General features: G+C 36.0%; 1 protein-coding gene across 1 annotated transcript in view; it reads left to right on the top strand.

The window, feature by feature from the left end:
- The window catches only part of LINGO2 (leucine rich repeat and Ig domain containing 2), a 582,223-nt gene that overhangs the window by 80,102 nt on the left and 474,743 nt on the right, over positions 1-27,378 (top strand). The window contains exon 3 of the mRNA XM_084898269.1: positions 25,869-25,951. The gene's annotated coding sequence lies outside the window, so the exon portion shown is untranslated. The remainder of the gene's footprint in view (positions 1-25,868; positions 25,952-27,378) is intronic.

Here is a 27,378-nt window from a genome sequence, read left to right as displayed (position 1 = left end):
TAAAATGCTTTGTGTGGGAGACGGAATGAGAAGCCTCAATTCCAAAGGTAGTAGTCTAATGAAAATGCAACCAGGGGAAATTAAGCTAAACTTAGATTTTAGGACTGACATGAAAACTAGAATCTCACTCAGAGGAGCAATCAAGAGCGCAAGGTCACAAGCAGGCCAGGTGAGGCTGAGTAGACCACAGGGATGAGTCTAGGGTGTGAAAAGTGCAGTACAATATCACAGACTCAGGTAGATTGTTGGCACATGACTCCCTATAAGTCACACAACAACTCCATAAAGATATCATTTGCACATGACAGAGGATGACCTCAATGCTCAGGTAAAATAAGAAACTAACCCAAAGGGCATTCCTGTATTAAGTCAACAAAGATAGGGAGCAAACCTGTTTTCTGTCTGTTAAATTTCATATCTTTCTACTCCACTGCCTGAGTTTTCTGTACTAAATACAAGCAGAATTACATAGAATGTCATACAACTATTCCCTCCCCCACCCCCCACCCAAGGAAAAAGAGAACTCATAACCAACCCTCTGCTTACTAGTAAAATAAAGAAGAGGGTATATTCTGGAATTCAGGATATAATTTAGGGGTTAATAAAAGCCCAACTCCATTAGTTATAAAAGTGTAAAAAGGCATTAAAATAATTACACAGAATATCTTGGGCTAGATTAAAAAAAAAAAAGAAAAAAAAGACATTAACAAAGAAAGAATGCAAAGGGAGAGAAGAAGGGATGGTGAGAAAAATAAAGAAAGAAGATAGGAAGAGTTTCATTTCTTCAGTTCCTTTTTTTTTTAATATATTTTATTGATTTTGTACAGAGAGGAAGTGAGAGAGCTAGAGAGTTAGAAACATCGATGAGAGAGAGTCATCGATCAGCTGCCTCTTGCACACCCCCCACTGGGGATATGCCCGCCACCAAGGTACATGCCCTTGACCTGAATCGAACCCGGGTCCCTTCAGTCCCCAAGCCGACGCTCTATCCATTGAGCCAAACCGGTCTCAGCTCTTCAGTTCCTTTACTACTTAGCACATGCCTGAAGGGCTGAAGGTGACATAGTAATGTGCTTTTCCAAGTCTCTTGAGTTAAAGATCACTCAACTATTGAGCCCTACAGAGTAGCGCATGCAAATGAGCACTTGACAAATGTTCTTTTCTGATGTGGATAATGATATATTAAAGCTGCAATCGTCTGGCATACAAATGGATGCAATAAAATTATTGAAATTTTAACAAATGGACAATGCTAGAGACTATTGTAATATGAGGGGAAATATATGTATTGATAGTTTCATGTCAATTATTTTTTAATAAATAAATGAGTGTTTTCAAAAAGGCAAGTCTACTTTTATAAATTCTAAATCATTTACAAGGATTGCCATGGGTCCAGAATACCCCACATATATTTAATCTGCACACTAAGGAAAAAACCTTGATTTTAAATACCTGTCATTTTTCTTTTGAAATATGACAAAATCTAGTCAATGAATCCTTTACAATGAATCCTTCACTGTCATCCTAGACCAGCTTTAAGCACAAAATAAAATCCACAAATAAAATCAAATCCTACTTTTGCTACAGTTTCCCAGTTAATAATTCTTAATTTTAACAATACTAGAGGCCCAGTGGGAGTCCATGGGCCTGGCCTGTGGGATCTGGTCAAAACCAGCTCTCCGATATCCCTCAATGGGTCCAGGATTGCCAGAGGGTGTAGACCAGGCCAAAGGACCCCACCAGTGCACAATTGGAGCTAGGGAGGGATGTGGGAAGTTGGCCAGCCACATAGGGACGTCAGGAAGGCTCCAGGACCTGTTTGGCCTATCTCGCTCAGTCTGATCAGCCAGACCCCAGCAGCAAGCTAACTTATCCTTTGGAGCCTGGTCAACTGTCTGCCCCCTGGTGGTCAGTACATAGCATAGCGTGTAATTGAACCGACATAGCATATCATTAGCATATTGTGCTTTGATTGGTGAACAAATGACCAGACCCTTAGCATATTAGGCTTTTATTATATAGGATTAGTGTCTCTTTATAAACATGTTTAATAGTTGAGTTTCATATTTTGTAGGGCATTATAGCCTTTGGATTTCTTCATTCTGGATATACCACTGTTATCACTTGAGTGGTTATTCTTTCAGATATTTTCCAAACAAATATTAACATATATAGGTGTATATAATTTCATGTATGCATTATTTTAATAAAAACTGAGTCCTACTTTATGTATGGTTCTGGAACATGACTTGTTTCTTTACTAAAATGTATTGGATGTCTTTGCCATCAACACATATTATACAATTTCATTTTCTGGGGCAGAGAGGATCAGGAACTCAGTTTTACACATGAAGATCTGAGCTATTTATTAGACATCCAAGAGAGTTGCTAAGTAGGACATATAGGGTATTCCAAAAATGTATAAACACACTGTAAACAATTATAAAGGCAATGCTTATTAAAGTACATTTCATTTTCAAAATTGAGCTATCAGCTATTAAAGTGTGTATATATTTGTATATATAAAATATTGGTGCTCAGGAGACAGAACTAGTTAGTATGAATGCTTCTGGGATGGGAAGCTTGAGTTCTCACTGCTATGGTGGTTTATTACAACAGAGTGGGGAATATGCCCAGCCATCCTGAAGGATTTGACTAAATACAGAAGACTTTTGAGTAGGAAAGGCTTTCTTTCTTTATTGCAAAGAAAGCCAAGTTTTTTGCTTTTTTTTTTAACTGCTTATTGTCTTGCAAAATGCATTAAGATCTTTTCCTGCTTCCTACTGAGCTATCCAGGACAAAAGGCCTGAATCAGCTAGAGGTGCCATTCATAGAGCATCTCCTTTGAAATATTTCTTAAGGTATAATTCTCTGCTACCTGCCTAGACTTTGATGCTGAAGAATCTTTAACTAGTAAATGTGAAAATGAGATTCAAGCTTTTTGTTTGTTTAAATTCCAAATCTTATGAACATTCCATTGCACAGAGCTTTCTCTTTTCTTTGTAGTTCTCTTGAATTTTACTTCGCTATAGGGAAATATATAAAAATTGCCTAATGGCTCTAGAGAAGATGATGTAATAAATTGCTAGATTTGGTTATCCCTGGGAGAAACACATTTGCAAGTGACCAACACAACAATTCTCATACCCTGAACTTTCCCCATAGCCAAAACACCGAGAAAACAATCATGGTCCCTGGGACTGAACATTTTTATAACTGATAGTATAAGCAAAGACATTTTTATGTGGTGTGAGTCAATATGTTTAAAATGAGTGAAGACAGTCAGAATATATCTATTTGGTCTAATAAATCCTGAATTAAAACTAGAAAAAGGTCATTTTTTTGCCAATCTCAGGATGTTACTTCATTAATAATTCATCAAAACTTATTCTTACAATTTATCAGGCTAATATAGGGTAATAGTGACATCTAACAAATAAAGAAACTGAGCCTCCAAGTTATTACTTGCCTAAAGAAGCTTTGTTAGTATAGTGTGGAGCAGTATCAACTGAACCTTAGATTTCTTGAGTGTAAAAGAAAATTATAATTGCCCAAGATAGAGTATTGTTGTGATGATCTCATAGATGAAGCTCCTTATTCTGTATATTGTTACTCATATTTTTATTTATTATTAATGAGGGGATGCATTTTCCCACTGGTCAGTACAACTAGTGAAATTGTACTGCTATACCCAGAAGTATTATAGAAAAAAGAATCCTTGCATATGAGTAATTCCCTTCAGTTAGAAAATAGGAGGAATGGTTTGGCTCAGTGGCTAGAGCATCAGCCTGTGGACTGAAGGGTTTCAGGTTCAATTTTGGTCAAGGGCACATAGCCCAGGTTGAGGGTTCAATCCCCAGTTTGGGGCATGCAGGAGTCAGCCAATCAATGACACTCCCTTATTATTGATAGCTCTATCTCTACCACTCTCTCTCCCTCTCTGAAATCAATAAAAATATATTTTAGAAAGTTTAAAAGGAAATATGAGGAATGATGTTTACCTAAATGATGTAATCAGTGATTTTGGATGGTAGTTAGTTGCAACAAAGAATTTTTTTTCTCCAAGAAAATCTATCTTTTTTTCTGTTATTCTGAAGAAATAAAATTAGATATATATATATATAGAGAGAGAGAGAGACCATTAGAAAATATCTGATTTCTTATGCAAGAATTAATTAAATATAAATTATAATGGGTTGATATACAAAGAATCTAAAAATTATGTTAGACTGATTTTTCCTAATATTAGCCTCAAAACGAGGGTTTACTAATAAAGATTATATATTAGTAGCTAAATGTAGTGATTGCTAACCTAAAGTAAAAAAGGAAATATAAATGCCCAAGGAGGACAAAACATGTTCCATTTAAAAACAATCTTCTCATCTTTCTCTAACTTGAATCCTTTACTCAATTATTTGTGTCTTACTGGTGTCATTTTATGCCCATGGCATTCCTCTACATAGAAGGGCCCCCTGCATCCTCTTTCCAAGCCATAGATCCTGTTTGGACGCTCCTTTCTAATGCCACCTGAGCTTATACCACATCATCTTTCCATCAGGTACATCTACTTCTTCACTCTCTCCTCATTTCTCAAAATTATTTCTCAGCTAACTGATAAACAATTTGATACGTACAGTTACATATTTTTTTTACATATTTTGTTTTTTTCAACAGTGTCTATTTTTAATGTCTGGCACATTATCTATTTATTACCTATCTATCTATCATCTATATCTATTTAAATATGTATGTAAATAGATATAGAGAGTTGGTATATTATACATATTATAATAACAGTGTGAAACTATGTTGTGATGATACTAAATATATATTCAGAAAAAAAATTAGTAGAAAAAACCTTGCACTAACGAACAGTGAGACTAGTAACAGATAAAAGAACACCTTTCAATCAACCACATTAAAATTGTGCCAACATAGACATGGCACAGTAGGGGCTTTTTTTTTTTTTTTTTTTATCTTCCTAGTTTAAAAGCCTTATATGCACACTGGTAAATTTGTCACTTTTTAGAAGTAGGCCTCTTGTGAGGCATTATGCCACACCATGTCTCATATATCATGGCAAGTTGTATTTTTCTACTTATATTAATACTACAGTTTTAGAAATAGCAATGTAAATATATCTAAATTAAAATTCTAATGGAAATGCTAAATAGAAATTCAAGACATTTTAAACATTAAATATATTGTATAGATTAAATCCTATATAATAAAAGCCTAATGAAAATATAGACAAACGGTAGAAGAAATATCCTTTCTCCCCGCCCCCCCCCCACTATACTATTCAGAATATTTATTATTTTTGAAATTGAGTCCTTAAGAAAATAAGCTTTAGCCCTGGCCAGTGTGGCTCAGTTAGTTGAGTGTTGTCCCAACAACCGAAGCTCCCAGTTTGATTTCCCATCAGTGCACATGCCTAGCTGCCAGCTCAGTCCCCAGTAGAGGGTGTGCAGGAGGCAGCCTATAGATGGTTCTGCCTCTTATGGATATTTCTCTGTCTCCCTCTCCCTCACTCTCTCTCTCTAAGAACCATTAAAATTATTTTTAAAACAAAAAAATAATAACATCTTTCCTGAAAATATATTTTGAAGTATAATTGTAAGCATTTATTGATTTTGATGCCCTGAATGGCAAGCTGGATTCCAGGTTCTTCTCCTATGAAGTTTAAAGAATAAAAATTCACAAACTACAAGATTTTAAGCAAAAGCATGGAAATTTATTGCAAGCCTGTACAAACTCCCCCTTAGGGAGGGGTCCCCAAGATGAGAAAACCCCTTCTCTGAGTCTCTTTGTCTCAGGGTTTATAAATGCTGGAAGCTTCTTTGTCTGTAAGTGCTGCTTTCTAATTGATCCCTTCCTCATTTTGTGTCCCCTGTGTTTTTTCCTAATTGGCCAATTTCCCCCTTTTCCCTGCATGGGACCAGTTTCAAAGCTCCCCTGGTGCCCTCCCCCACTTTTCCCCTTATCTTGTGACATTCTCTGTCCTCTGTATGTAGGGTAAACATTATGGGAGCTTAGAGCTGTCTCTGTCCCTCAAGTAAGCATTTTCTCCCACGGGCCCTTCCCTAACTGCCTTTTCCTGTCTCTAAATCCTTTCAGTTTTAGCTTTAATGATGGTTTTTCCATTGCATGGAGCCTTATTCTGTTCTCTACTTTGGAGACTGGAATGTAGAGGGCAGCCATTGTATTCTCCAATGAATTTCAGGAGAATCCCCAAGTTATGTTTGCACCAAGCTGCCTTCTCCTGTTCTGCCTTTCCTAATGTCTTACTTATTGGCTTATCTTTCTGGTTATAATTTGTATTGTTTTCTTTTCCCTTTTCTTTTTTTCCCTTTTACTGTCATCACAGTGTTCCCAGGAATTCCTCCTGCTATGATTTGCATTCTGGCCTTCTTATGGAAGGTCTTTACTACTCATTCTTTACTAATACCAACACACACTTAGTTTAAAACATAAATGTTTAACACTTAGTTGTTTTATATAAAAGTTAATATTGATCTATTTTTAAGAGGCATTTAGATTTTATTCTTTGAATGGAAAACAGATATTCTATCATCAAAATTTTACTTTCCCAAGATTCTATCTCATTATCTCTGCTCCCATTAATATAACAGTAATAAGTAAAGAAGCCTTCTGACTCTTAGTAGAATGTATTCAAATTCAGTGTTCCCTCACCTTAGAGGTGATGCTAAGTGGACCCTTTATGCATGATGCCTAAAGATGAGTTCCAGCTGGATACAGCATCAGTGGGCCATTTAATAACTATAAGCTCTGACATATGTTAATTTCAGGATTTCTTTAATCAATTATAGTGACATCTTTTACATTTCTTATGTAACAATTTTATGTACATTTAATACATTTCTATAATGTACTTATGAACTTCTGTATTGATTGGCTCATTTTGGAGACTTACTATATTTATCAGCTGCATCTCTTTCCATATTTGTTAACAATAACGGCCTATTGTTTGAGTCAAATTTGTAAAAATTCACCTTACTATGTAAATCTATTATTTCATTACTGACGCAGAGCAAAGAAAGCCAACGGGAAAACCAACACTAACATTTTGCCTCTAAGTGCTCATGAACATAAAATAAATGAGGCATAGCTATTGATTGTCTTTGGCCTACATTGTCTGCACAGGAACTATTAAGGAGGCTTTTCCATCGTCCTTTCATGCCTCATTTTCTCATACTGTCTAATGAAGAGCTTCACTTAAACAATAATGTGCTACTCTCCCCAAAGTACGTTTTTATAGCACTTTGTGTATCAAGGACCGTTTTTATGGCTACATGTATTGGCTTGCTGTATTGTAAGAAATTATGATTCAAGAACTAGGTAGCATTTTTAGTTCTTTTAACTAACTTCTCACTTTAAAGTGAATTTTGTCAATCTGAACATGCTGAAAAACAGGTATCATTTAAATATTCATATAAGTGTGAGGTAATCATTTAAGCCCTCTAAAATAAATATTCCATACCTTTAAGAAGGGTTTGTTTTATGGCTTAAGTGGTAAATATGTATTAAATCTATTTTCAAATGTTCACATACTGAGTTTAGTTATGGATCTTCTCAGATTTTAGTGAATGAGTATTTGGGTGAAAAACCTTGAAATTCATTAGCGAGATCTAGGTTGGAAGTAATAGTTTCAGTTGTTGAAACTAGAGGAATGAATGAAGTCATTTGAAGATGGTATAACAGGAAGTCAAATGTTGAATAAGGATTAATCTAGTATTAACACCATTTTTCTTTCTTCTTCTCTCCCTCCCTCCCACCTTCCCTCTCTCCCCTCTCTCTCTTCCTCCTTTCCTTCCTTTCTTCTTTTTGCATCTCAATTTAATTATATTCTTACTCACGGGGTTGTATGTTGTTGGCAATTTGCTTTTCTTCTGTGAATTTACGTGCATTCAAATCCATTACTTTCTATATCCATAGGGAAATGGACAAACAATATGGATTGTAAAACAGGTTGTATACATTTGGAGTAAATAAATTATCAGGGGTCATCTAGTATGAATACCAACTATGTGCATGATGTGGGTATATGTGTTCCTTAGGTATGCCTCTTGCAAACAGGACATAGGTAGAGAGTTGGATTTTATTTTTCTGCCTTTCCTTCCCCAAATTGATGGTCTTTGGCCTTTAATAGGAAAACTTAACAAATTCACACCAGCGTATTTATTTAAATCCTTTGACTTATTTTGGTACCTTAGCTTAATTTGTTTGTTTTTTTTGTTTTTTTTTGTTGTGCTCCCACTTAATTTCTCTTTTCTCCCCTTGGCGATGTTAGTTTAAGGGAGTGTATGGAGTGTTTTTGCTCTGTTGTTGTTGTTTTTTGCTTTTGTTTTTGTTTTGTTGGTTTATAATTTATTCATCCTGTTTCTATTTTTCTTTTCTGTTTCTATTCTTTAATGGTGGCAATTCTTAGACTTTTTAAAACTTTTAAAAGTTTTATTTTTCTACCAAAATCTATAACTAATTAGTGTTTGTACCCACCTCAAAACAAATCAAGAACCTCAACCTGCTTTCTCTTTTCTTTCTAACCGACCAGGTTAGCCAGAATATCTAATAAAACTCATTCTAAATTGAATACCGCATGAATTCAAAAATTCTAGCACATAATATATTTTTGCTACATATTTGTTGGTTGAGTGATTTTCAAATAAGTTCCATGCAGGCTATTTATATTATTAAATTTACTTAATCTGAAATGGCTAGTGAAGTCTCAAGAAGGGGTTGAGAGGAGGTAATGCACTTCCCATATACCTCCAAAAATGTATTATCAGACCTACATTAGATTGCTGGGATATGCTCAGGTGAATGCCCAGCCAATATCCATTCTCACTTGTCATCTTTACCAGCAGAACTCAATACTGATTTTGAATGCAATGTGTCAGCCATAAATCCTTCCTTCCCTGGGCCGTCTTGCAAAGAAAGATGACCATGTGTTATATTCTGGTGAAAATAATATATATATATATATATATATATATATATATATATATGGAAATGCTAACAAACTCAAAATCTTCTAAAGAGAAGCCCCTTGCCTTTTTCCTTTTGATAATTCTGGTTCTGGCTGCCTAGAAATGCAGATCATTGCTTGAAAAGATAACAGGACAAGACCACATCATAGGAGCTATGGATCAGGAGGACAAGGGCTGCCTATGTCCTTTAAAGACATCCATCTTTGAGCAATTTCAACCAGCCAAGGGGGTTGAGAAAAGTAAGTCCGTATCTGTCAGAGTTGTTTGGATTTTTCATTACTGTAGTTAACCATTATAGAGGGTTAATGTTTACATGAATTTATAAAACCAGGGAAGCCACAATAATTTTTTAGGATGCTTGCTCAATGTTGAGGTAGTTCGCTGCTTGTTTTGTTTAGGGGTTCTTTGCGGTTCAGCATTTATTTTCCCTCCTTCCAGGAAAGGCAGAGGGCCTTTCCCTGCATTCTGTGTGGTAGCAGTGTTTACCAGGCCCGGAGGTGCTGATGGGAATTCAGATTCACTGATGGTTATGGGCCTTCTTAGCGGAAGCCATCTACACATCTCCAACGGAGGGGATAATTAACAGCTGTCAGTATTCCAGGAATTAGTAAAATGTTGGAGAACGCCCAAAATGATTTTTAAAACAACAAAATTAGGCTTGGCAGGACTGTATGGTATTTTATTGTAACCCGAAGCTACATCATACAGTTCCAGATCGCCAAAAGCATATTCTTTATCACAATGGTGACAGTATTTATATTATACTCCTCTAATTTACAGTAATTTTGGATTTTTTTATGTGCCACAGGCCAGCACAAGCCTTTTAATTTCTCAGCATACAAGCCAATGCTCCGTGTTGATGTTATTTGATTGGAATATGAGTTTTCCTCCTGAGACACTAGAACTGAGAGGCCGGGTAGTTCATGAAGATTGATCAGACATGGTCCCCTATCCCACCTATTCTCACTGGCCCATGTGAGGCACACTGCACCTAATGGAATGCCTGGCCAGAAGCGCTCAGTTTGTTGAGTGTCATCCCAAGTACTGAAAGGTCACCAGTTCAATTCCTGGTTGGGGCACAAAGTGAAGGCAAATGATAGCTGTTTCTCTCTCATCTCTCTCTCTCTCTCTCTCTCTCTCTCTCTCTCTCTCTCTCTCTCTCTCTCTCTCTCTCTCTCTCTCTCTCTCTCCTCTCCCTCTCTCTCTCTCTCCCTCTCCCTCTCCCTCTCCCTCTCCCTCTCCCTCGCCCTTGCCCTCTCCCTCTCCCTCTTTCTCTCCCTCTCCCTCTTTCTCTCTCTCCTAGTCAATATCCATTCTCATTTGTCATCTTTACTAGCAGAACTCCAAGATTTATTTTAAATGCAATGTGTCAGCCATAAATACTTCTTTCCCTGGGTCCCCTTGCAAAGAAAGATGACCATGTGTTACATTCTGGTGAAAAACAAACAAACAAACAAACAAAACAATGCAGGTGAAAATACCAACAATCATAAAACCTCATAGACAGAAGAAGCCCCTTTCCTTTTTTTCTTTTGATACTTCTTGTTCTGGATGTCTAGAAATGCAAATCATTGCTTGAAAATATAACAGGACAAGACCACAACATGGGGACTATGGATCAGGAGGACAGGGGCTGCTTATTTTTAAAAACATCCATCTTTGAGTGTTTCAACTAGCCAAGGGATTTGAGAAAAATAAGTCTCTATCTGTCAGAGTTGTTTGGGTTTTTCATTATTTATAGCTATACCAATGCAGTGGGTTAACTCACCAAAGCAGTAGGTTAATCTCTCTCTTCTCTCTCTCTCTCTCTTTCTCTTTTCCTCTAAGTATGTCCTTGGGTAAGGATTTTTAAAATAAATCTGTGTTTGTTTGTTTGTTTGTTTTATATGTAAGGCTTTTTTTCTTCTTTTTTAAAAAATTTGATTGGGGAGACATTACTCACCATGAACATATAGGTTTCTTGTATGGGTTACTAATTTACAAAATCTATTATATAGGACCATATGCCACCACCCAAAGTCAAATTTTCTCCTGTCACCTCACATTAGGACTCATTTCTTCTCACAGCCCCTCTCTCTGGCAACTACCACACTGCTGTTTGTGTTCACACGTTTCAGTTTTATATCCCACATATGAGTGACACCATATAGTTCTTAGCTTGTACTCTTTGACTTGTTTTACTTAATGTTCTCAAGGTCCATCCATGTTGTCGTGAATGATGCTATTGCATCCTTTCTTATGGCCCTATAGTACTCCATTATGTGTACAGTATATACCACATCGTCTTTACCCAGTCCTTTATGGTAGGGCACTTTGGCTGTTTCCAACTCTTGGCCACTGTGAATAATGCTGCAGTGAACATAGGGGTGCATGTATCTTTGCATATAAATGATTTCGAGTTTTTTGGGTATATACCCAAGAGTGGAGTTATTAGGTCCATGGTAGCTCTGTTTTTATTTTTTGAGGAATAGCCAGGCTGCTTTCCATAGTGGTTGCACCAGCCTACGTTCCCACCAGCAGAGAACGAGGGCTCCCTTCTCTCTACCACCTCTTCAGCACTTGTTGAGCATCTTGTTGATGATGGCCACAATAACAGGGGTAAGGTGGCATCTCATTGTAGTTTTAATTTGCATTTCCCTGATCGCCAGTGAGGTTGAACAACTTTTTATATATCCATTGGCTGTATGTCTTCGTGGAAGAGTTGTATTTTCACGTCCTTTGCCCACTTTTTGATCTTTTGAATTGGATTGTTTGTTTGTTTGGTGTTGAGTTTTATGAATTCTTTATATGTTCTGGAAATTAAATCTTTGTCAGAGCTACTGTTTACAAATATCATCTTCCATCTGGTTGGCTGCTGTTTATTTTGTTTACTATTTCTTTTACTGTGCAGAAGCTCTTCAGTTAGATATAGTCCCATTCATTAAATGTTGGCTTTACTTCCCTTGACTTTGGGGTAAGTTTATAAAATGTTCTCTATCACCCAGCTCATAAGTTTGGTACTTATAAACTAGACATTTTTTTTAATATACCGAAAGGCATATCTATAGAATGATTTTCTTGAAGGAGAGTTATTAGACTGTAGATTATGAACAATAACCTGGTAGCTTTGGTAGATCCTAGAATATTGTCCTTCAAGAAAGTTGAACTAATTTATACAACCCAAGGTTGTTTGAGAATTTAATTTTTATCCACCCTTGTGAAAATAATCAAGGCATGAATCTTTAAGATACAGATTTTATATTGGCCATTGATCAGAATTCTTAGTCGAAGGATATTTCTTTATGTCTGTGGTATTATTTGTTAAAATTTAAAAGCACAAAAACCTCAAGAGTTCATACTGATATTTCAGCACCTATAGTTTTCACCCTCATGTCTCATATAGCTTTACACTACTCAAAAACATCCCCTAGGCAAAGGTAGAAGGAAGTTCTACCTGAACAAAAGGATGTTGTTTGACTTGGTGAAGAGAATGTATAGTTATGCAAAAGACATGTTGCAGAACCATGCTTTATGAGCATAAATTTCAGACCATATGTTTGAGTATACTTTGGAAATATAGAAGTAATAGCCAATTTTTTCTCTGTTTTGTTTATTTTTAAAATATATTTTTATTGATTTTAAAGAGAAAGGAAAGAAAAAAAAGGGGGGGGGGGTGGGAGAGAAACATCAATCGGTTGCCTCCTGTACACTCCCCAACCAGGGACCTAGCGACTTTTCATTTCACTGGACCACACTCAATCAACTGAGCCATGCTAGCCAGGACTCTTTTGTTTCGTTTTTTTTGTTTTTACACTTTGGGTTAATTTACCAGCTGAGAAACCACATTAAATAGCTAACCTATATTGACTGAGAACATCTCGGTAAATTAAGCAGAAAAAAATTGTACATCATTTCCCTCCCTAATTAACGAGTATGAGTTAATGGCTGCATCAGCAGTATTTAACATGTATGTCACATCAGCAATACTAGTAAATTAGGATCAAATCTGAGCCCAGCTTGCTGCATCCCCAGAACTGAATTTTCACAGTACAGGAAATATTAAGATCTATATATAATTTTTTTTTTACAGAAAGGAAGGAAGAGGGATAGAGAGTTAGAAACATCGATGAGAGAGAAACATCGATCTGCTGCTTCCTGCACACCCCCAACTGGGGATGTGCCCACAACCAAGGTACATGCCCTTGACCGGAATCGAACCTGTGAACTTTCAGTCTGCAAGCCAATGCTCTATCCACTAAGCCAAACCAGTTTTGGCGATATTTATCTTTCTTATGGATATCCTATCTAATAAAGAGGTAATAAGCAAATTGACCATCACACTATAACAAGATGGCTATGCCTACAGTGGTGGCTGAGTTCCTGTAAGGAACCTTAATGAGCAATCAGCAGGGACCTGAGGCTGCGTGGCACTGAGGCTGAGCACCCGCCACCACACACACACACACACACACACACACACACACACACACACACACACACACCTGATTGGGGCTTGAAAGGGCATATCCCCCACCTGGCCGGGTCTGGGTCTCTCAGGATTTCGAGGCGCAAGTGAGTGGGCGGGGACTTGACTCTGGTTCCCATGGCACACTGCAGACTCTGACAGGAGGAATATTTTTATATACATTTTACTAATGTTCTTCCATCTCTGACACTTCTATTATAAAGGGCAAATAGCAATATTAAAATATTTCCTCTAATTAAGTCCCTTTTAATGTGCATGGATTTTGTGCACTGGGTCACTGGTATCATGGATATTTGTATACACATTACTTGAACTTCTGCTGGACAATGTGATATTTTCTGCAAATTTTAAGAGAGTTGAGAAGGAGCAGAGGTGTTTCATGGGAGAATTCATTATATTGAATTAGCTCTCATAAATTTGTTTTTCAAATATTTTAGATACACTTCCTTAAAATTTTCTGTATGATAATTATCATACATATGGCCCAAACTTTAATTAGTAGCTTCTAAAATAATAATATCAGCCATCTTCAAATAGAATTGACTCATGCCAAACCATGTTACCTACATTCTCGGATTACCTGATGGTAATTAGTTGGTACCACTAATTCTATACTGCATCCCCTAAATGCATAGCTGTGGTGGGAGAAGCAGAACAAAAGAACCTGTATCAAAATATTTCAGTGTTCTGTGGGCTCCTGAAAGACAGCCTGCTAAGGTAGCTGGAAAGGCAGGGAGGAGGAAACAAACCTCATTCCTAAGGTAGAACTCCACTGACTGTAGCTCACCGTACACACTGCTGGCGTGTCCACTTCTTATTACGCTGACTGAGGTCACCCTCCTCTGGAACTGCTCCTGCCTCTGCTTGGCCCTCCGCATGTGGAATGGATTCTCCCTTTGTCTCAGCTAAGTCAGTGCCCTTCAGGCAGGGAATACTAGCAACTGACAAAATGGATTCTGGCTCTATACTCAACTCCTCATGGAATAACTATAGGCACAGTTTCCTGCCCCCAGATTATTTCTTTAAAAATTATATTTAGCATTTTATTCCTTGGAACTTGGTGTTTTGTTAAATGAGTTAAAGGAGAATCAGCCAAAGTTGCTTTTGTGACATTATAAGTATACTAGAGGCCCAGCGTGCACGAAATCATGCAGGAGTAACTTGCTTCTGCTTGCCTCAGCTGGCCACCCCACCCATCACCTTTTGTAGCTTGCACCCCTCCCTCCACCCCTTGAAGCTTTCCATTGAGAGTAGCTCACAACTCGCCCCGCCTTCCCCAAGGCTCATTTGGTCATGATGCCATAATGACATCATGACCTCAGGCCTTTAATAATATGGATTTGTTTGCAGACCTGATATGGCCAGAGAATACTTGAGAATAAAAGCAGAAAATTTTCCCTTTGCATGAGGGAATACTCAGGAATAGTATTAGCCTCTCTCTCTCTGTCTCTCTCTCTCTCTGTCTCTCTCTCTCTCTCTCTCTCTCTCTCTCTCTCTCTCTCTCTCTCCCTCTCTCCCTCTCTCTCTTTCTCTCTCTCTCTCTCTCTCTCTCTCAGATACATACACACACTTACACATGAGCAGACATACACATCATACACATACCTATGTATGTATGTGTTTTATTTTGGGAAATAAGGGCTTGGAGGAAACTTCCAGGGATAATTTCTTGATTGTAATAATATAGTTCTTCTCCAAAGAATACAAAACAAACAATTCTACTTTTGTATCAAAGTCAACTATTCAATATTTACTGACCACCTATTACTCTGCATCAGCCATTCATGACACACAAATTTCCAGACTCTCTTTCTCATAACAGGCCTATAGTTACATCACTTGAGTGCAAGAAATTGGTTCACAGAATATTTTCTTTGTCACCACTGTGCCTGTTTTCTTAAAAAGATTGTTTGGCTGAAAAACAACTAGAACTGCCCTCAAGCAGATTGTTGGAAATGGTTCAATTGGGCTGGATTCCTAATCAGCATCAGAAGCATATCATCAGCTCTCCTCATCCATATTCACTTCATGTCTTTCCAGACCAACTAGAATTGATTGGTTCTGAAGGCTCCTGACTTTGCTCCTGTCACAAAAAGTAGTCAGAAAGGAATATTGTCACTTGGCCCCATAATTACTGTCATGAAACCTCTGTCATACCAGTTGGTGAGAACAATGATTTGGCAACAAACTTATTTTAAATCCTGAATATATATTTTATGCCACAAAAGTAGATATCAGGGCTTCTCCTATTCTCAAATCTCCTAACTTTCATACTTACTGTTGGACAGGACCCATAGAGGTGGTAAACTTCCTGGTTATTGTTATGTCCTGTTAACTAAACAGGGTGGGATGTTGTGTGTACAAGGGGTTGCTGAAATCCTGTTTATGTTTTCATGCTTATCCAGTGATTATATGCTTCAGAGTTGTATATGCAGTAGCTGCATTGTTTCTAGAACAATAGAGGGCTCTTTATCTAAAAGTTGATCACTTTGATAAGTATACAAATACTCCCTTATCCCAGATATCAAAACCCTACCTCACCCATTGCCCTATCTCCTTCCATCTCCTTCATGAAGTATTTCTCAGCTATGATGAGTCTATGAATGCAGGCTATGATGGTCTTTCACTTTCCTGATTTCCATTACCATTTCTAATTGATATTGACCCTCATATTTTACTGCTTTGAAATGTAGTATCTTATTTACTTAACTAGACTGTAAGTTCTCCAAGGGAAAGATACATAATTATATCCCTTTGTTTCATTCACATCAACAAACACTATGCCATGCTCATATTTTGCACAAAGCTAAGTTGTTGGGCAAACCAACAAGTGAATGCAAAGACTTGGGAACTGGCATAGTATTTTCTCAGATTTTATTGAAGGTAAGACTGGGCTAAATCATAATCAAAGATAGAAGTCCAGACAAGCATGTAGTTTTAAAATATTAAAATCTCTTACATGGGCAAATGATAGTTCACATGAGCACATGATATACTCAAGTCTGCATGTAAAATCACCACCGCAAGAAGGAGAAAACTGAAAGCAGCCACAGGTATTAGTGACTTGTTTAAGGTTGCTCAGCTTGTTGAGGGGAAACGAGAATCCAGTATTTTCTGAGTAGTTCCAGAGGGCAAACTTGGACTGATGTGTGACAAGGACAGGAAGTTGTTTCCACTGTATATAAACAAACTTCTCCAGCAGCTGGAGTTGTTGTGTCAGCTCTCTTGTTGATGCCAAGGGAGCTGTAGTGGTTGGTCCCTGATCAACAAAAGCCACCATATTGAGTGAGAGATAGTTTGAGTCACCTGTGACTTAAAAATTGCATGATTATTTGTCACTGAGCCATGCCCAAATGGACGAAAACCAAATCTCATTCAGCAGTTCTTTCACCTCGCTCAGGTAAAAAGCATTACATGAAAGAACGTGCTATTAGAAGCCACCGCTGACACTGGATCCCTGGATTAATCACCACCCTGCAGATGGAGCATAGCCAGTCATCATGAGGTGGCCCTCTTCCTTCCTGCCTAAGTGACCAGATGAGAAGCTTTTCTTGAAGCAGTGAAACAATATAGTTTTTTAGGATGCTGTTTTGCATTGGTCTACATGAGGGGAGTGGAATATATTTAAAATAAAGCCTTGTCTCCCAATCTTTTTAGGTTAGCAGTAGATATTCAAGTTGGCTTATATGAAACAAGTATAATTCAATGCATTCCAGCTTTGAAAGTGTTAGGAAATAAATCACGACATAAAATGTGCCAGAGGTTTTAGAATAAAGCCATGCTTCAGTGTATTGAATATAATGTTCACAGCGGGGCAACATATATAATATGAATATTCTTTCACTCCTTACCTTTATTAGAATAGAAAGTACATATTTAACAGTTATTTTGAGGTTTCCATGTGATTCAAACTAACATTCTAGTTATAGTTTGATTTCCTTTTTTCATTTCACGAAAGCAGCAGTCAAAGCTCATATTGATGTGTAATACAGATTTCACTGAATACACAAGTTCCATGGTAGAACTCATTTCATTAGACCTGTCAATACAAAACAGCAATTGCAGAGGGTCATGTTGCATCCTTCTAGCTGTCACACCAATATCTTGCTGAGTGCCACCTGCAGAGTCTCAGCTTCTCTATTTATCCTGGAACTCATTTAGTTTGATCCAAGAGCTATTTCCAAAATTCCTGTAGCACATTAAAAAGCACTTTGTCAAGATAGTGTTATGGAGAAAGAAATATCAGCAAGTTCTCTGTGGTAATGGAGATCTAGACAAATGCAGGTAATAGGTTTAAGGAGAAATAGTTTTATTTCTAAAAAAAAAAAAAACAACATTGTTTAATATTAAACAAATCTATCTATCCTAAACTTATATCGCTAACATAAGATTTGGATGCTTTGCAGCACTGTAGTTTTGAATCACAGAGTCGATATTTGAAGCTCTCTAATTCTTCTTACATAATATATCTATAAGTTAGCTACCACCAGATGATAGAATTATATTGACATGAGCAAATCTTTCCCAAACTATGATGAACTGATCTTCAAAACCCCTACTGTGTCTGGTACTCTCAATCCTGCACTTTACTACCTTTTCTTTTCTTATTTTAATCCTTATTCAAGGACAAGTTTATTAATTTTGTTTTGTTTTATTTTATTGATTTTTAGATAGAGAGGGAGAGAGAAGTAGTAACATTAATGATGAGAGAGAAACATACATTAGTTGCCTCCAGTACCCGCCCCCAACAGGGGATTAAATCTGCACCCAGGTATGTGCCCAGCCAGAATGGAACCAGCCGCCCTTTGTGATATGGCTTCTAGCACCAAACAACTGAGTCACCCAGCCAGGGCTTGTGTCTTTCACCAGAATTTTCCTGACCATTTTCCCATCTGCTTTTTAAAAGAATAAACTTTTCTGAATAATTGATTTGAAAACATATTCAGAGTTAATATACCTTATTCTGTGAGTCATGTAAGTGTTTCTTTAGGAAAGAAAAGAAAGAAAGAAAGAAAGAAAGAAAAGAAGAAAAAGAAAGAAGAAAGAAAGAAAGAAAGAAAGAAAGAAAGAAAAAGAAAGAAAGAAAGGAGGAGGGAGGGAGGGAGGGAGGGAGGGAGGGGAGGGAGGGAGGGAGGGAGGGAGGGAAGGAAGGAAAGGAAGAAAGAAAGAAAGAAAGAAAGAAAGAAAGAAAGAAAGAAAGAAGAAAGAAAGGAGGGAGGGAGGGAGGGGAGGGAGGGAGGAGGGAGGGAGGGAGGGAGGAGGAAGGAAGAAGAAAGAAAGAAAGAAAGAAAGAAAGAAAGAAAGAAAGAAAGAAAGAAAGAAAGAAAGAAAGAAAGAAAGAAAAAGAAAGAAAGAAAGAGAAAGAAAAAAGTGGTCAAACATGAATTTGAAATTCAGGCAAAGAAAATGATAGGTTGGCTCTCAGAAATAATGAAGTAAGAAAGAACACTGCCCGTTTTTGTTAAACTTGTTTTGATACAAATCTATGGAAAAGAGACTATACCTTGTCTGTGTTCTTCAAAGTTCTTGATTTCTTACTGAATCAATTGAAACCACTATTAACCTACAATGATTATAGTTTCAAATCTTTGGAAATTTAAGTGAACCTCATATGAAATCATAACAGCACATAATCTGTCAAACTGGACAAAAGTAATTTAGTATGTGAGTTGAAAGTTTGTTTTGGAAGTGCCTCTGCTAAGTTTTTCCCAAAGTGTATTAGATTCCCAATTTCAAAAAACATTCTGTGTGTGTGTGTGTGTGTGTGTGTGTGTGTGTGATAGTTGCAGTAGTTAAGATATGCTATATTAATGGTACTCATAATGGGAGAAATAGCAATATTATTTATGACCAATGGATGATCATGCTATTAATGTAATTAGGAAAGAAGTTAATATAATATATAGCTATTTGGAAATTTGGCTGAAAATGTCAGAAATAAGCATATCCTTGTTAATGGGTACATCATTTTAAAAATAAAAATTATTTCTTTTAATATCTAGTCATATTTTCTCTATCCTTTTAAAAGGGATAAAAGTTATGCATATAGATTTCCATCAGTAGTAAATCCAAGAAACATTTAGCAAATAAAATAACTCATTGCTGAATTTTGGAAACAAAGATTAGAATCAGTATGCTATACAATTTACATATTTCCTATGCTATTAAAAATAATACTAATTTTGATGTAAATATTTCCTTTAATATATATATATATATATATATATATATGTATATAACATTGAGATTGTCTTATGTTATCTTCTGTAATATCATCGTCTGCCTAAACTATCTTCCATCAGGGAAGATGTTTACTTGAATCATAGAAAAATATTAATTTTCTCTTGATTATAAAAATAATAGCATACCTGAATTTAAATCTCAGTTTTGCCATGTTTAACATAGTAATGCAATTCCTGGACATTAGTAAGTGCCACAAAATTATTACTATTATTATTAACATTAATGTTATTAACTTAATGAGATAATATAGCATTTATTAAATTATATAAACACACATCCCTAGGATTGTGTGAATTTAAAATTTGTAAGATAACAGATATTGGAAATAGATGGAAAAAGTGAAGAAGCAGTTATCTCAAATCTTATTAATCCGTGACAAAAAGCCAATATTTCATTATGTGTTATTAAATTAAAAGGAGACTGTACTAGGTGATATCAAGATTCACACTTATTTTCAAAGCAAGTGAAATATTTATTTATTCTGAATTATTGATAAATTACAAAATAAATAAAAGCAGAAGTGTGTAAGATTTGCTAACTGCTTACTTACTGTTGTCGATCTTAAAATAATGGCACCTTTATGAAAAATGTAAGTTTAAAAACCCTTTATTAGTAATAGTTATAAAATTTTGCAAATGGAAAATGCACACAAATACACATACCATGAAATATTAAAATGTCATTTTTAAGTCACTTGGAACTGCTATCTGTCATCTTAATTGTTGTTACCCACGTGTGGTCAGTGGGTCAGCACCATCCTCATAACCTAAGCTTGTGATAAGTACAGACTCTGAGCCTCGTCCTAGACCCACTGAATCCAACATCCACAGTTCGATTAATGTACACATAAATATCATCTAACTCATACACACTTCATCTTTTTTCTATGTGCCTGAGTATTTTGTCATTGTTGTTCTAGTATTTTCTCATCTCCATTTATCCCCTCTAAATCCTCTAGCACCTGCACCCCTCCCCCATACAATCACCAAGTTGTTGTCTGTGTCAGTTTTTTAAATCAAACCAAACTAAATGGGACAAAACAACAACAACACCATCAACAAAAATACTAACAATCCAGAAACAAAGCTGAGTTGGACTGCTCATATTGTAGCAGAATGGTTCCGATAGGAAAAAAAAACACACACACAAAAAACACACAACATGCTGTTATATGTTTATTAGAGTCTTTATATGTTGTTCATTAGTGTGAACAAAACCAAAGTGTATGCCCTGAATATAATACTGGTGCCTCAATTATTCAAACTACTTCAGTGCTGTTTACCTTTTGGCCTATTTGTCAGAGCTACAGCTAAGACACTTGTGATTTAAAAACCTCTAAATATTTGACTCTGGCCTATGCAAACTCAAAAAAATTCATGCACAAGTCCAAAATTAATTGTATATGTTTAGCATCTATTTCCCACTGCATGCCACATTGAGTATGTTAGAGCTAGGACACTTTCAAAAAAGTGCCCTAGCCAGTTTGGCTCAGTGAATAGCGTTGCTCTGTGGACCAGTTTTCATTCTGGTCAAAGGCACATTCCTGGGTTGTGTGCTCAGTCCAACGTACAGGTGGCAACCAATCAATAATTTCCTCTCATCATTGATGTTTCTATCTCTCTCCTCTTCTCCCTTCCTCTCTTAAATAAACAAAAATATATTTTAAAAAAGTGATTGATTTAAGAGAAAGAGAAACATTGATTTATTGTTCCACTTATTTATGCATTTATTGGTTGCTTCTTGAACATGGATTGAACCCACAACTTTAACATATCAGGAGGATGCTCACAAATAGGATTTTTTGTTTGTCACCATTAAAAGTATGAATTTTAAATAAATTATTGGACTGGGGGCTCCTATCAGCACATTCAACTTTAGCACTTGTCTCACCCTCAGTAGCTTTTCCACAACTGTGACGTTCACCATGCAGTTCCATGAGTTTTCCCAATTCAAAAGTGGGCTTCTTCAGCATTTTGACTTAACTAGGACATTATGGAGTGAATAAATAGATTGGCCAGCCTTTTCTATGTCTTTTCCAGTCTATCTGGAGTCAATTTATTGACTACTTCTTTCAAGTCATTTGTCTGCATCTCTCAGGTTATCATTTCCATCATCTTCCAGATTCTATGGATATGTTGATGCTGAGCACAAGAGGTCTTCTGAAAATGATTGTTGTATTTTTTAGAAAAACCAACACAGAATAGATAAAACAAATAATCATCGGTAGCCTTTACATCAACATAAACTGCAATCATGGTTGCCATTTCTTGACCATGGAAATTAGGTAGTTTTGCCCTAAATATCCTAGGGAGTTAGCTTGAATTTTCTAAATGCAGTTTCCTCAGTCTGCAGACCAGCTAGGCTCTCTTAAAAATTATGACCTTTGATTTTTAAGACCATCAGATGCAATTTTGTTTCCTTGAGTTCTGGTGACTATTGTTTTTCCAATATTCCTTATATTGAACATAGCTAGTACCTTCACATCACACTAATATTCCCTAAACTATGGGTCAGCCACTTTTTTTTTGCTCCCTTTTTGTCATTTTTCATAAGATGCTTGTTCTTGTGGACTGCCTGGTGCTCATCAGAGAGCCAAAAGGGTACCGTTACAGGTTTACTGTACTTCTTAAGAAAAAAATATCTATCTATCTATCTATCTATCTATCTATCTATCTATCTATATAAAGAAAATATATTTTCCTAATTAAAATTGTTTTAATATCTCAAAAAAGCTGGTTGGTGTTCTATTTGCTGATTCTTTAAATCCAAGATTATCTTGTCTTTCTTTTGAGAATGAATATAGACAAAGAAGAATAATTAATTAGAATATACTTTCATATATATTAATTTATTCATATATTTATAAAGCAGAAAACCTTATTAGTAGCTTGGTCCCTATCCATGGATCCCACATTCCAGAAAGAGAGATAATTAACAAATACATTTTAAATATTTTAGGGAACACCTTGAGGATTAGGGAAAACCTCTTTGAGAAAGTGACATTTGAACTGAGACCTAAGGCATGAAAAGGATGCAATGAAGAGCATTTCAGGTTTTGATTTTCTAAAAATTAAAGTCCTTACGTGCTGAAGACCATGGTATATTAGAGAAATAATATGTAGAAATCAATAAAAATGAGAGAGAAAAAAAATCTGTGTAAAATAGCATTTCATACGTAGGTTGTAGTCAGCTCATGTCATAGTTTATAGGGCATGATAAGAAAATTAGATAGTTCCAAGTGCAATAGAAAGCCATTGAAAAATGTTAATCAGGAGACTAAAATGATCTACACTATAAAAAGTCTACCGTGGCTAGAATGTGAGCAATGGATTGTAGAAGAGGTCCTGAGTGGAGTCAGTGAGAATAGGTAGAAGACTTTTGATGTATTCTACAAGGCAGATGGTGAACTGGTGAAAGAAAAGAGCTGCATGAATTCTAGCTAATTTGCCACATAATTATGGAAAAGGAAGAGCCTCACATTTCTGGCTTTGAGTGAGTACAAAGCCAATGGACCAACTCCCAGGAAGTGAAAGACCTAGAAAGGTATATGGGGACAATCAAGAGATCCAGTCTGGATTAAGTTTGAAAGATAGTAGATACCTTGGAGATTTATAGAATGGGCTCAGGGAAAGTTTCAGATTCTATCGATATTATTTTGACTAGTAGCTCTGGATCTTGAATCATTTACTTAAACTGTTTTCTCATCTTTAAAAATAGAGAGATTAGTAATACTTACCTTACAGGGATTGAAATAAATATTAATTTAGGTAATGTCTATAAAATGATAAGAACAGTTTCTGATACGCTGTTGGGAACAAAATAATTATTGGTATAATCATTGGTCACAGAAATAGCAATGTCAGGGAGATAATCTGGTATATAAATTTGGAATGTGGTTGACATTATCATTATTCAAAGAATCCATTGGTGTCAAATTAACACGTTGAACATCTTAAATTTTCACAATGTTAAAATCTATATCTCAATAAAAAAAGAAAAACAAGAAAGTATTTCACTTTATTATACTTATTCTGAGTTAATGAAAACAATCATAGAATAGCTTTTACCGTTTTTGTGTTAACTTATTTTTCTCTGTCTCTTTTATCCTTCTTTTTTGGGGGGGCATTGCAGTGGACGGCTGGGGTTGAGTTGGGAATTAACATTAGAAGGAAAAGGATCCTTATGACAATGGAAAAGTCATATTGTAATTCTATAGAAAGAATGTTTCATTTCCCATTTTCAACATTAAAATTACTTCAACAGTAATTCAAGCTTTTAATTGATTGTATTTAAAGTTTCCTGTATAAATAGACCACAACTGTTTTTGATAAACACATTTTCAGATACATGTAATTATGAAATACTGAGATTACAAAGACTAATCTGTGGTTTATCTGTTGATGTCATTGTGGAATTTTAACCTTTGAAATGACAGTTTTAGACACAGCAAAAATATTTCCTCTTTCAAGCCCGTTTTCTCCTTCTCCGCAAACATTATAATGTTAACATAAAAACATTCAAACCTGTAAAGAATTTTTGTGACTTTATTGGAGTCAAACTGTAGACAATTGCCAGGAAGTAGAATCTCAATCTATTGCGATAATGCTCCGAGTCTTCCACCTTCTTTTTATACATTACAATCAAAGGGGGAGAAGTAAGTGGGTCACATAAAATCTATTGGTGATAGATAAGGGAGGCAGAGAAACCTCTGGGATTGGATAAAAAGTAAAATGATAGATACATGCTTCTTTTGCCCAGGTGGGTGCAGGATAGTTAGCAGTCAATAATTAACATGATAACGATAACAATGAAGGAATTTATGATCCCTGTCCTGGAGTCCAGGCACATTTGGTTTTGCACTGAGGGGTCTGGAAAAAGAGAAGTTAGTTATAAGTTACCCTGACATTTCACAAGCATTTTATCTTAGTTGCAAAATGACAACAGGGAAGACACTGGTCTAGGACATGACTACTCAGTATAAACTGCTTTCCATTAAAGTTTCAATTTCAGACCATCCTTTGTGGTTACCTTAGGTCTTTGACTTTGCTGCTAAGGTTAGCATGTGTCTTTTTTTTTTTTTTCGTCCACAATTTAAAAAAATACTATTTTGCCTTCTGGATTCAAAGGTTGAAAATCTTTAAATATATGAATATATTTGGACATGAGTTTATTCAATCATCTATTTAATGAAAAAGAATGTAATTTAGTAAATGCCTGGGTTATATTTACCTTGTCATGTTCTAAGAATTTAAAGATAAACATGACAATGTACTTCCTTTCAAGATGCAAACCCCAAATATGTGAAGTTGGTTAATCCAGATTGGTTTTACAAAGAGCTTTATAAAGCTGGTGGTATGTAAATTTGAATTATTATTGTTGTGGTCATTAATATAGAGATCATTCTGAATCATGGGGTGTGGGGTGCAGGCATTTCCTCTTGTGGGTCCTTGTCCTCATGAAGTTTGAAGAATAAGTTAATGGACTAACAGATTTCTTTAATAAAAATGTAGAAATTTATTGGAAGCATATACAAACTCCATCTGGGCATGGGTGACCCCAAAATGGAACCCCTGAGATGAACCCCCAAGTGGGAAAAGCCTGCTTTCTCTCTCTCTAATGGAATAAAAATAAATAAATTAATTAATTAATTAAAAAAAAAACACAGAAAAAAAGAAAAAAAAATCTAAAAATCTGTGTCATGTCCCTTTGTCTCAGGTTTATACAAGCTGTAGCTCTTTGTCTCTTCATGCTCCCTTCTAATTGGACCCCTTCCCCATTCAATGACCCTATGTTTTAATTGGTCACACTTTTATAGAATATCAGTTTCAAATTCCAAAACCTGTGCAATACCCTCCCCGCCCCCCCTCCGTCATTTCTCCCCCTTATCTTGAAACATTCCTCTATCTCTGGTGAAAATACATTTTCCTCTTTCCAGAATCTATTGACATTTCTCCATCCTCTGTGAAAGTGTGAAAGTGTGTTTCCTTCTTCCTGGTTCTCTGTGACTCTATGCCTTCTGGCAGGTCCAAGCCTCACCTATGTATTCTTCCCCTCTTTAGTCCCTAAACTGGCCTATTTTGTCCCTGGGATTCCTTTTCCTTCTAGAAGCAAATATCATTTTTCTTTTTCTTTTTTTTTAATATATTTTGCAGCTTTGAAACAAGGTCTTGCGAAGAAGTCCAGAGTGAAACACTGAAATTGGCTACCACCAGCATGAGGACCCCAAGTCAAACTGGTAAGTGGAACAAGGAATGCATTGGTATCTTTCTCTGTGTCATTAAATCAGTTATTATCTTGTTCTATGTTACAATTATCAGAATTTACCAACAAATTGGGAGTGCCTCTCAAAGGAGAGTGCCTATGAAATTCACGGTCCTTACTTGGAAGACCTTGGGGAGTTGGTATTCTTTGGGAAAAGCCACCAATCTGCTCTTGACAGTAATAGGTTTAAAGTAGCTATTCGACCTTGTGAAAGTTGCTTAATTCTTTGACTCTTTCTTTATTTTAAAATGGAGATCATAATAATTATCTTGTTATGTTTTCCTAAGAACCAAAATATTACATATAAAGAATCGAGTAGTTTCCTTGGCATAGAAATAGAATGTAAAGATATTAGTCTACTGTTTACTGAATACATTTAAAAGCCAAGTATTAAATGCTAAACACTTTAATGCATTATTTTATGGAATATAAACCTTAGAGGTAGAAGCGATTTTTATTCTCATTTTACAGATGAAAACACTGCTATTGACAGATTATTGGACTGGCTTTAAAACGCACGCTGCTCCCTGAGACAGGTGTGTCTGGTGGCAGAGTTTCTGTTCTTATATGTATTCATGAAGTCAACAAACATTTATTGGATATCTGAAAATGACAAACTTTTTTTTTCTTTTTAGCTGAGATGCCATGCTATTTTCCAAATGATTGCTACTTAGGGTATAATTATATTTTATAGGAGGTGCTATAGTTTGCAAATAAGTTATGAATAATTGCTTTTATTTAGGATTCACAAACTTGTTGTGGAAAACAAGGTAGGGGACATTGCTTCTATTTTACAGATGGAGAAATTAAGGTCTCAGAGGTTAATTAGATCACTGGATGTTTTGGAGCTCAGTGCTTCTTAGACTGTGGTTAAGTGTCAGTGTATTTTTAATCCAGTGCAATGTTTTTGTAGAATGACTAAAAACTACTTACTAGAGAAATAAAATGATTGAACAGCAGTCACTAAAGACACAATTCTACATTTTTCTTATTTTCTATTATTCTGCAGGTACAGAATTACTCTATGAAATGGGTCGGAACGTTTCTAATGCTTTCTCTGAGTTCCTATACCCCTCTCAGTTAGCATCTGCACCATGACACCAGCCTAGACAGTAAACTGAATAGCACTGATAGAGCTAATACAGGGTGGGACAAAAGTAGGTTTACAGTTGTTCAAATGGAAAATAGTACAATAGTAAATAAATAAAAATACAGGAATAAGCTCTGTATTTCCCCTACTCACGGGTATAAACCTACTTTTGCACACCCTGTATGAGGCAGATCCAGATCTTCGATCTCTAGTCCAGATGGATTCAATTTACTCCATAGCACCTCAACATACAGCCAGAAATCTGGTTCATGGTCCAAGGGACAGGAAGATCAAATTCCAAATTGTTCACA

This window comes from Pipistrellus hanaki, assembly GCF_964339955.1.
Source record: "Pipistrellus hanaki genome assembly, chromosome: 11".
Taxonomy (NCBI): domain Eukaryota; kingdom Metazoa; phylum Chordata; class Mammalia; order Chiroptera; family Vespertilionidae; genus Pipistrellus; species Pipistrellus hanaki.
The sequence above is the reverse complement of the archived record's forward strand: the minus strand, read 5'-3'. Positions and strand labels throughout refer to the sequence as shown.